We start from the raw sequence: 7,919 nt of genomic DNA on the forward strand, positions 1-7,919 counted from the left end.
TGTGGGATGCAGTAGCCAGACCTCTGGGTTTTGGGGATATTAAGGATTTATCTGACTACCAAGAGATGTCCACTTCAAAGTTACAGAATATTCACACAGCAAGACAGTGCTCTGAAAGCCTGCTCTGCTGTGGGCATGAGCCCTCCTTCGAGCAGACCTGGCAGCAGAGCGAGTGTGCAATTACACACCCCTGACAGGGCCACAACGGAACAACCACCACGGGGGTTTTGGTACTGAATGACAGTTGCCAGCGCACTGCGAGAGGACTTCTGAGTGGCAACAGCTGAGATGTGGGAAAACCAAAATCACTGTAAATGACAAACTGTGTGGCAACAGCAGTATGGCTGAAGCCTGTCACAGGAAAAATATATCTAAAGCATGTTGCTATCTATTACTCTGTTCAAAGGCAGCTCTTGATTACTTATGATGAAGCAGAGACAGTCTAGGTGAACAAAAATCCAACTGATACAAAAGAAATCAGTCTATAAAAACATACTTTCATTGAACCGCACTGGCAGAGCTCACCTCCTGAAGGGACCCACCAGCCCAGCCAGTGTGCAATTTCTTCCTAATACCTGATCTAAATCTGCCCCCTTTCAGTTTAAAGCCATTTTCCCTTGTCCTACCACTGCATGCCCTTGACAAAAATCCTGTAAAAAGTGCACTGTCAGAATTTTTCTAAATAAATCTCAAAACTATCAATACTTGCCCAAACCTTTCAATTGCACTGAAGTGAGGTTTACGGTCAAAGAAAGCCACAACAGGACTCTGCCACCAACCCTTCCCAGGCATTAAGAGCAAGTAGTGCTGACAAAGTACACGCTCCGAAACGCCACACAGTTATTTCAAGCACAGCCTCTGTGCAAGCCCCAGACTCTTCTTGCAGCCCGGCCACGCCACTCTCGGTGCTCCGCTTCAAGAAGCGGTCTTTGAGCACAAAGAGACTGTGACAAACCCGAGACAGGCCCCTCAAATCAGGGCAGCACAGCAGGAGAGCCTCCATGATCTCCCAGCCCCTTGGCTGAAGCCGCTAATTAGCTGAGCCCCCCTGGAACGAGCACACCCTATGAGATGCTATCGCAGCCCCGCGGCAGGTTTGATCCATTTATTGCCCTATCCACGCTCTTACATTAAAAGGTAGGATGGAGCTCTGTGGCACTGCCCGCAGCTGCACGAGCGGTGCCGTACAGCTACTTAGAGAGCTCGTCTCCATAATTACCCAGAACATTAACCCTCATGCTGTCAGCGCTGCGCTGTTATCATTCCCCTCTGGAAGTGTGGCTTGCTCAATTGTAACCGGGAGCAGGGAAGAGCCTGCTGGAAACCGGCAGGCTCACTCACAAGCCTCTCAACCCCTGGCACGCTCACACCTGGAGATGCAGAAAAGGTTGGGCTGATTTCTGGGGCTGACTTCCTTGACTGATTTCCCTGCAGCGGATCTGAAGCATGGGCAGCCTGGCCAGGTCACACCGTAACAGCCTTTCCATTTGCATGCGAAAGTTGGGCATTACGCTCAACCTGCTCATCCACTTCCATTCAAAGGTGCAGATTATTAAATTTGCATAATAACTATCTACAGCTAATTATCCACATTTGTTCATGGAAACAGCCACTTTCTGTAGGTCTTAAAATTACCATAAACTGTGCATAAGAATCAAGAAATCACCGATTTATCTTATTAAAGGTGGCAAGGAGTTTAAACGTTAATTAGTAGCATTTCCCTTTGAAAATGCATCAAAACGCTCAAAGGACCGGTTCACTTGACAGCCCCTCAGCATTTGCCAGGATGCTGCAGGCCCGCACTGATGCAGAAGAGAATCAGAAGCACTAAGAGCAAAAGGAGCACCTGGGAATTGCCATTCCGGCAATTTCTGTTTGGCACAAGAGGCACTCGCTGTGCAGGCACTGCAGAGTTGCAGAAACCTGTGAGAATGTTATTTCAATGGGATTAGTTGAAGATGGGCCAGAGGAAAAATAGTTGCTTACCAAATGAATAAAGCCAAGCAACACAACAGCAGCAGTGTGTGTGTGCGCGCTTGGCAACCATCCTGGTCATAGAAAGCTGGCAGTAAGATTTGTTTTCTGCATTTTTTAACATACTTTTAAACATGTTTCTATCATGGTGCAAACCTGAGGTCCTGTCTCCCAGGGATCTTGAATGACCTAATGGTATCCTCAGTACTCTGACTGCTCAGTGACTGCTGAGAAGCCTTCCCCTACTAGCTGTCATAGAGCAGTCCCCATAATATCCATTGCTGCTTCATTTTTTTTTCAGCAGCAGGTGGTACAGTTTCTGTATCTGCAATAAATAAACATTCAAATAGAGATTTTCTGGTTAATAGCTGCTATACAGGTATAAAGTGTTATAGTTCCTACACATTTTTAATACCACCAGTAAAACCTAAAGTAAGGAGTTGTGTTTAAGAAAAAACTGTTCCCATATTCCTTGAAGTGAGATTTTCGCTCTGGGAAACGATCACAATAACACAGCCTCTAAAATAAAGAGCCGTTTACTCTCGGTTTTTTCCTACACCCCAGAGACATCCTCCTTAATTTTTAGCAATGTGATTGCCGAAGGCACCCGGGCTATGCAGGTGCTCAGAACTGGATAATCTCCTTACACAGCTTGGAAACTTCCAGCCAAACACAGGAATTCAAGTGCGACTTCCTTGCCCCTCATGCGCAACACTCTGGTACTGAACTCCTGACCCCCTGGTGCATGCTGGAGTGGGCTGAAGGGATGCTGCAGGAGCCAAGTGCTGCACAGCAGGGCAGGGGAATGCCCCAGCTCCACACCGGTATGTGGTGGTGTGGGCAGGATCACCATCTGGTTTGTTCTGGGAAGAAGAATGAAGCTCCATTGCTCCACATCAGGAGGCAGAAAGGAAAAGCCCCTGATCTGCACATACCATGAACTCGTCCAGTATCTGTGCCTCATTCTCATACCCCAAACCTTCCCACCTGCAAGACAGACCGCAAGAACACAAAGAACAAATGAGAAACAGACTGCAATAAACAGCCAGTTTTCATTTAGAAGAGCACAAACTCTGTACTTGCACGAAGAACAGAAAAGTTAACATCCAAACCAAAACAACTATTTGCTGTTTTGCCATTAAAACAGACGATAACATTTAATGGAAGTCGTGTGCTTTCAAAAAACATGTGCTGCACCTAATTTTCACAGAAAATAGGTCCACTATACATCCCCTCCTTCTATGGATTTTTCTCATGAAAGCATGGAATCTGGTTCACATAACAAACTCTGTGGCTATAAATCTTTATTTCATGGTGGTGTGATGGATTTAATAAGGGGATGGATTTAGCAATTCCTTTTTGTCCACCGTTTCATTAATTTCTTAGTAAAGAAATTTTTAGGTTTGAGGCATGCTTTCAGGAACAAATTTTGTCTCAGTGGTGCTGAAAAGAGCTATAGTGCAATTGCAGGAAGTTAATCTGGTCATTGTGCATATTTTTTGTTCTTCATTTCCCCAAGCACAATTTGAACCTTCCAGAGCTATAACAAAGAATAATAAAGGCATCTTTTGCAGCCCATCAGGTGAGATTCTCATCACACCCCAACCCCATGCAGCTAAAAATTAAATTGCAAAACCTGTATCAGCTGCTCTCCAAAACCATTTTCCATGTCAATAAAGTAGCAAGTCATAAATAAATAATAACGTGCAATGGCCAGAAGCGTCCCTGCTCTCCTGCAATCTGCTGGAACTGTCACCCTGGCTGTATGTGAGGGCTAACATTTAGGCTTTATTCCTTCTCATAGGCACGCTCTCATCACCTGCTTCCTGGAAGTGCTGTGCTCTGATTTCTCCATGCAGCACCCCCTGCCCAGGTATGCACGCTGCCATTATCAGTCACAGCCCCAGTTTTTGCCAAGGCCTCCCAAAATACACACAGGTTGTACACACAACTGACAGCAACAAAAGCTTCGTTATCTTCACTACGGACCTACCCGAAAGCCCACACACCAATGAGACGGGTGGAGCAACAGCTCCTTGCTTTTCATGCGAAACCATGGCTTGTTAAAATGCGGACCAGGTGTCCATCACATCCTTCTTGGGCAGTGTTTTTGACAGGGTGAGGGGGTCACGCGGGCCACCCGGTTTGGGGGCGGCTGAGCACCTGCAACGCGGATCAGAGAAATCCAACTGCTTTTCACAGATGGTCGAGTACTTCCTGCAAAGATTGTTTTTAGCCACAAGGTTGATTTTGATCTTGAAGACTACAGAAATATCAAAAGGAAATACCTGTGGGTATATGTGAGTGCTCTTAGAACAAGCACGGGCTCATGAATACCAATTTATAACTATTCAGTATAAATACTGTACCATATCTATGCAGGATACAGTAATAGTTCACCCTGTCCCTCCTCTTCTCCCCTTGCAGCCCCATGGACTCTCACTACCGTCGGACCCTGGGGTTCGTGACACCCCTTCACGAAGCCAAAACTCCATGAACTACTCCATGTTGCGTCTCATCTAGTGGCTTCCTTCCATGTCTACCTGTGATTCTGCTGCTTAAGTGAGCTAAGGCCGGGCTGTGAAATTGTATTTAGGTGTGACCTTAGGGCAGTGATAGGTTTTTAAGGGCAGCATTGGGTGTTTGAGACAGAGGGAGACCAAAGCTGTGAGCCAAAGCAAAGTACTTGCAACAAAAATGATCAGTAGCCCAGGATGAAACCGAAAGGACACTACTGAAAATGGCTGTTACCACTTCCTTCCTCAGCAGAATGTGCAGCAAAAGACAGACAACCTGAGAGGGAATCCAACACACGAGGCTTTACACAAGCTTCCCATTCAGAACTTCCCACAGTGTGCAAAATTAACTTTGATTTATCTTCTACATTGTTGTCTTTAGACCCAAATGAACAACAGAGGGGGGTGCATAATTTCATTCAAACATCCACTGTTTCAGGCTAGCACTCCCAGCTCTGAAAAGCTGTTTACAGTCATGTTCTGCAGGCTGGGCTTAAAGATTGGTATTAGTTCTAATCTCACCCCAAGAAAACGTTTGTAAATCTGGTAAATGACTCAGACTTGAATTTGAGTCCTCTCAGCTTGCAGAATCACTGTATCAATTAGTTGCTCCCCAAGACAGATTTTAAAAGCATGCTTATAAGATGAGGGACCATTGATAATCTAAGTCTATGAGGAAAATGTTTCTGTTTTCCACACAATGCTGGAGAAAGCCTTGAACTTTTAAACAAGTAGGAGATGCAACAGCAGCAATCGGGCTCTGTTAACAGGTAAACGTGAAGAAAGGAAAATATCAGCAGAGAAAAAAAGAGTTTCTGTGCATATATAATACAGGTTTTTTTAGTCAGGAGCTTTCAAGACATGCAGAAGTTTGACTCACTGTGGTAATTAAAACATTCTGTAACGGTAGTAATTACCACATCAGGTAAGGCACAATGGATTGCAGCGTGTACCTACAATATGACTGGTATTTAAAAGTTTCATTTCCATTTTTGTAGCTTTTGTAGATTTTAAGCAACTTCCTACCGCCTGTGAAGCATGGATGTTTTAAGTGGCACAATGAGGAGCAGCACAGTCCAAGCACCTTTATGGTGCTTTTATGAAGCAATTCCTACATGGGCATTTTTTGTTACCTTTTCTTTTCAAGCACTTAATGATTTGCAGAGAACAGACTGACAGGATTTGTATAACATAGTGTTCTGTGAAGAGAACTAGTTATAATAAAGTGATCCAATTGAAACAAACACCTTGACGTTGGCAGCAGCTACGAATGCTTCAGAGAGTGTCGAGAGAGGTGCTAGGCAGAGGTCTCTCCCAGCCCTCCCACACCATTGAGCATCTCTGCCTTTAAGTCTGGAAACCAACCCAGAACTTTCCAACAGCCACTGAAATGACAAAGCGGCTGCCCTTTGCAAATGGTTTTGAGGCAAACTGACCATAAGGGTGCTAAAACTTATTTTGTGGAGCATTAAGCCAAAGTACCATAAAGCATCAGATATTCCTGCAATTCACAGGATTCTGTGGGCTGCAGACTGTGCAGCACATTTTCACTACTAGAGGAACGTGAGTTCTCTCATTTCTTGTATCAAACCCTGATGCCACGTCTGGAAAAACACTAAACCCTGTCAACTATCTTCGTCTTCCCAAGTTTCAATCAGCCTGCTGCAAACTCTTCCAGCAACAAAATAAGCCCTTTCACTTCAGGAAAGGGCAATGAAGACGATGGATGCTTTCTGGAGTTTATTTTCGATGTGTCCATAAACATTCCCCTAATAGCTTATCACAGCTGATGAGGAGCTTTGCAAAGACAACTGCTGTTGACTGAAAATATCTGACAATCCTTTTTACAAGTATGCTGTACAGAAGGAATCATTTATATTTGAATAGCACTTTCCTGTGATCATGAAATATACATATTTGTCATAGTTAATGCTGGGACCAGCAACACAGGCACTGCTAATGAGCTTTTATTAAGAAATCCTATTTTAGTCCCTCTCAACTCTAGTCCCTCCCTCCAGGGAGGTAGTGTGCAGCTCTGGAGGCTTATCTGGCACAGGTTGTTTTCCCCTACAAGCTAAAATAATTAAGTCACTGTTCTAAATTCAAGGCATAACTGAGGCACCACACACTTGATTTTCTCTCCACAGACCTAAGGACCACACCACAACCAGGAGGCTCCTAAAGGTAAAATAAGTCAGCCCTGAACAACTCCTCTCCTTGCTAAGGACCACAAGAATGATGCCACACTGGTTTAACACAAACCCAATTTGAAAGCTGCTTTTGGATATATATAGGTAATGATGATTATATTTTTAAATGTACGTTGCTATCTTTCTGCCTCTAAAGAAAATCATAGTAGGGAGAGAAAATGAAATACACGCAGATTTTGATGTTCAAGAGGCACTTTAGAGGGAGGAAAAGGTGCATCATTTAATAACACCATCGTTTATAGCAATACCTGGATTACTGGGAGCAAAGCAAAAGTGAAAAACAGCAGCAGGACATTGAAATGCATCGTTGAACAACGTCCACCACCACAGCCTGTATGTTTGCAGAAGGAAAAGACAAGAGCATAGCCTGATAAAAACATGACCCCCCCGCAGTTCTCCCCTCCACAGCATCCCCTCACTGGAAGGAACATGGTCAGCACACCTCTTCATCAGCTTTGAACGGCTTAACTGCCTCTTCCTCACGAGCCCTCAGTGCTCCCTGCCCTGTGAGAGAGGTCTGGTCTTCATGTGAACTGAAACGTGCACATCTTTCCCCTGAGTAAGAATAATGTATTTAATACCTGACATTGACTTTTATCATGCCTTTAACTATTAGTTTCCTTGCTTTTAGAAGCCGGGTTTAGTAAGTAATGTCAAAGGCAAGCACACTGCTGTCACTTAGCAACCTAAAATGGGGTTTGGAACAAAGATCTTTATTTCTGGAACTATTTAATAGCATTGGCTGATGAGGGCTGAAGTGTTCAGGTCAGCGCAAGCCCCAGCTCCTCATGCTGTTCCTCTCCAGGGCTGTACACAGGGCTGCCTTGGTGTCACCAGCATTCTACTCTCACTTAAACCTCCTCCACTTTATGGTAAACAGCAGGGAGGACAGAAAGAAAAATTTAGTGAAAAGAAAGGCAATCACCATTATTTTGTGACTGTGTTTTAGTTTACTATAGCTGCTTAAAGCTAAGGGACTGGTAAAAGTAGAGAACAGCTCACCTTATGCCTATACAGAGATCCTATCAGCTATTCTTTTACAGAACAACCTCAAATCTTTCCAGGTTCTACTTCTATGGCAGTGCCCAAGTACAGAGTAGAAAATCCTGCTAAGTATTTGCAGGTGGAGGAGCCTGAAGCACAGTATGAAGGCTGCTAAGGGCAGCCCTGGCATGGGGTTTTTGCTGGTAACTCCTGTGCCATCAGGTTTCCTCATCTA

This window comes from Pezoporus wallicus, unplaced genomic scaffold, assembly GCF_028554395.1.
Source record: "Pezoporus wallicus isolate ANWC-B61680 ecotype Strahan unplaced genomic scaffold, APGP_CSIRO_Pwel_v1 contig_7073, whole genome shotgun sequence".
Lineage (NCBI taxonomy): Eukaryota > Metazoa > Chordata > Aves > Psittaciformes > Psittacidae > Pezoporus > Pezoporus wallicus.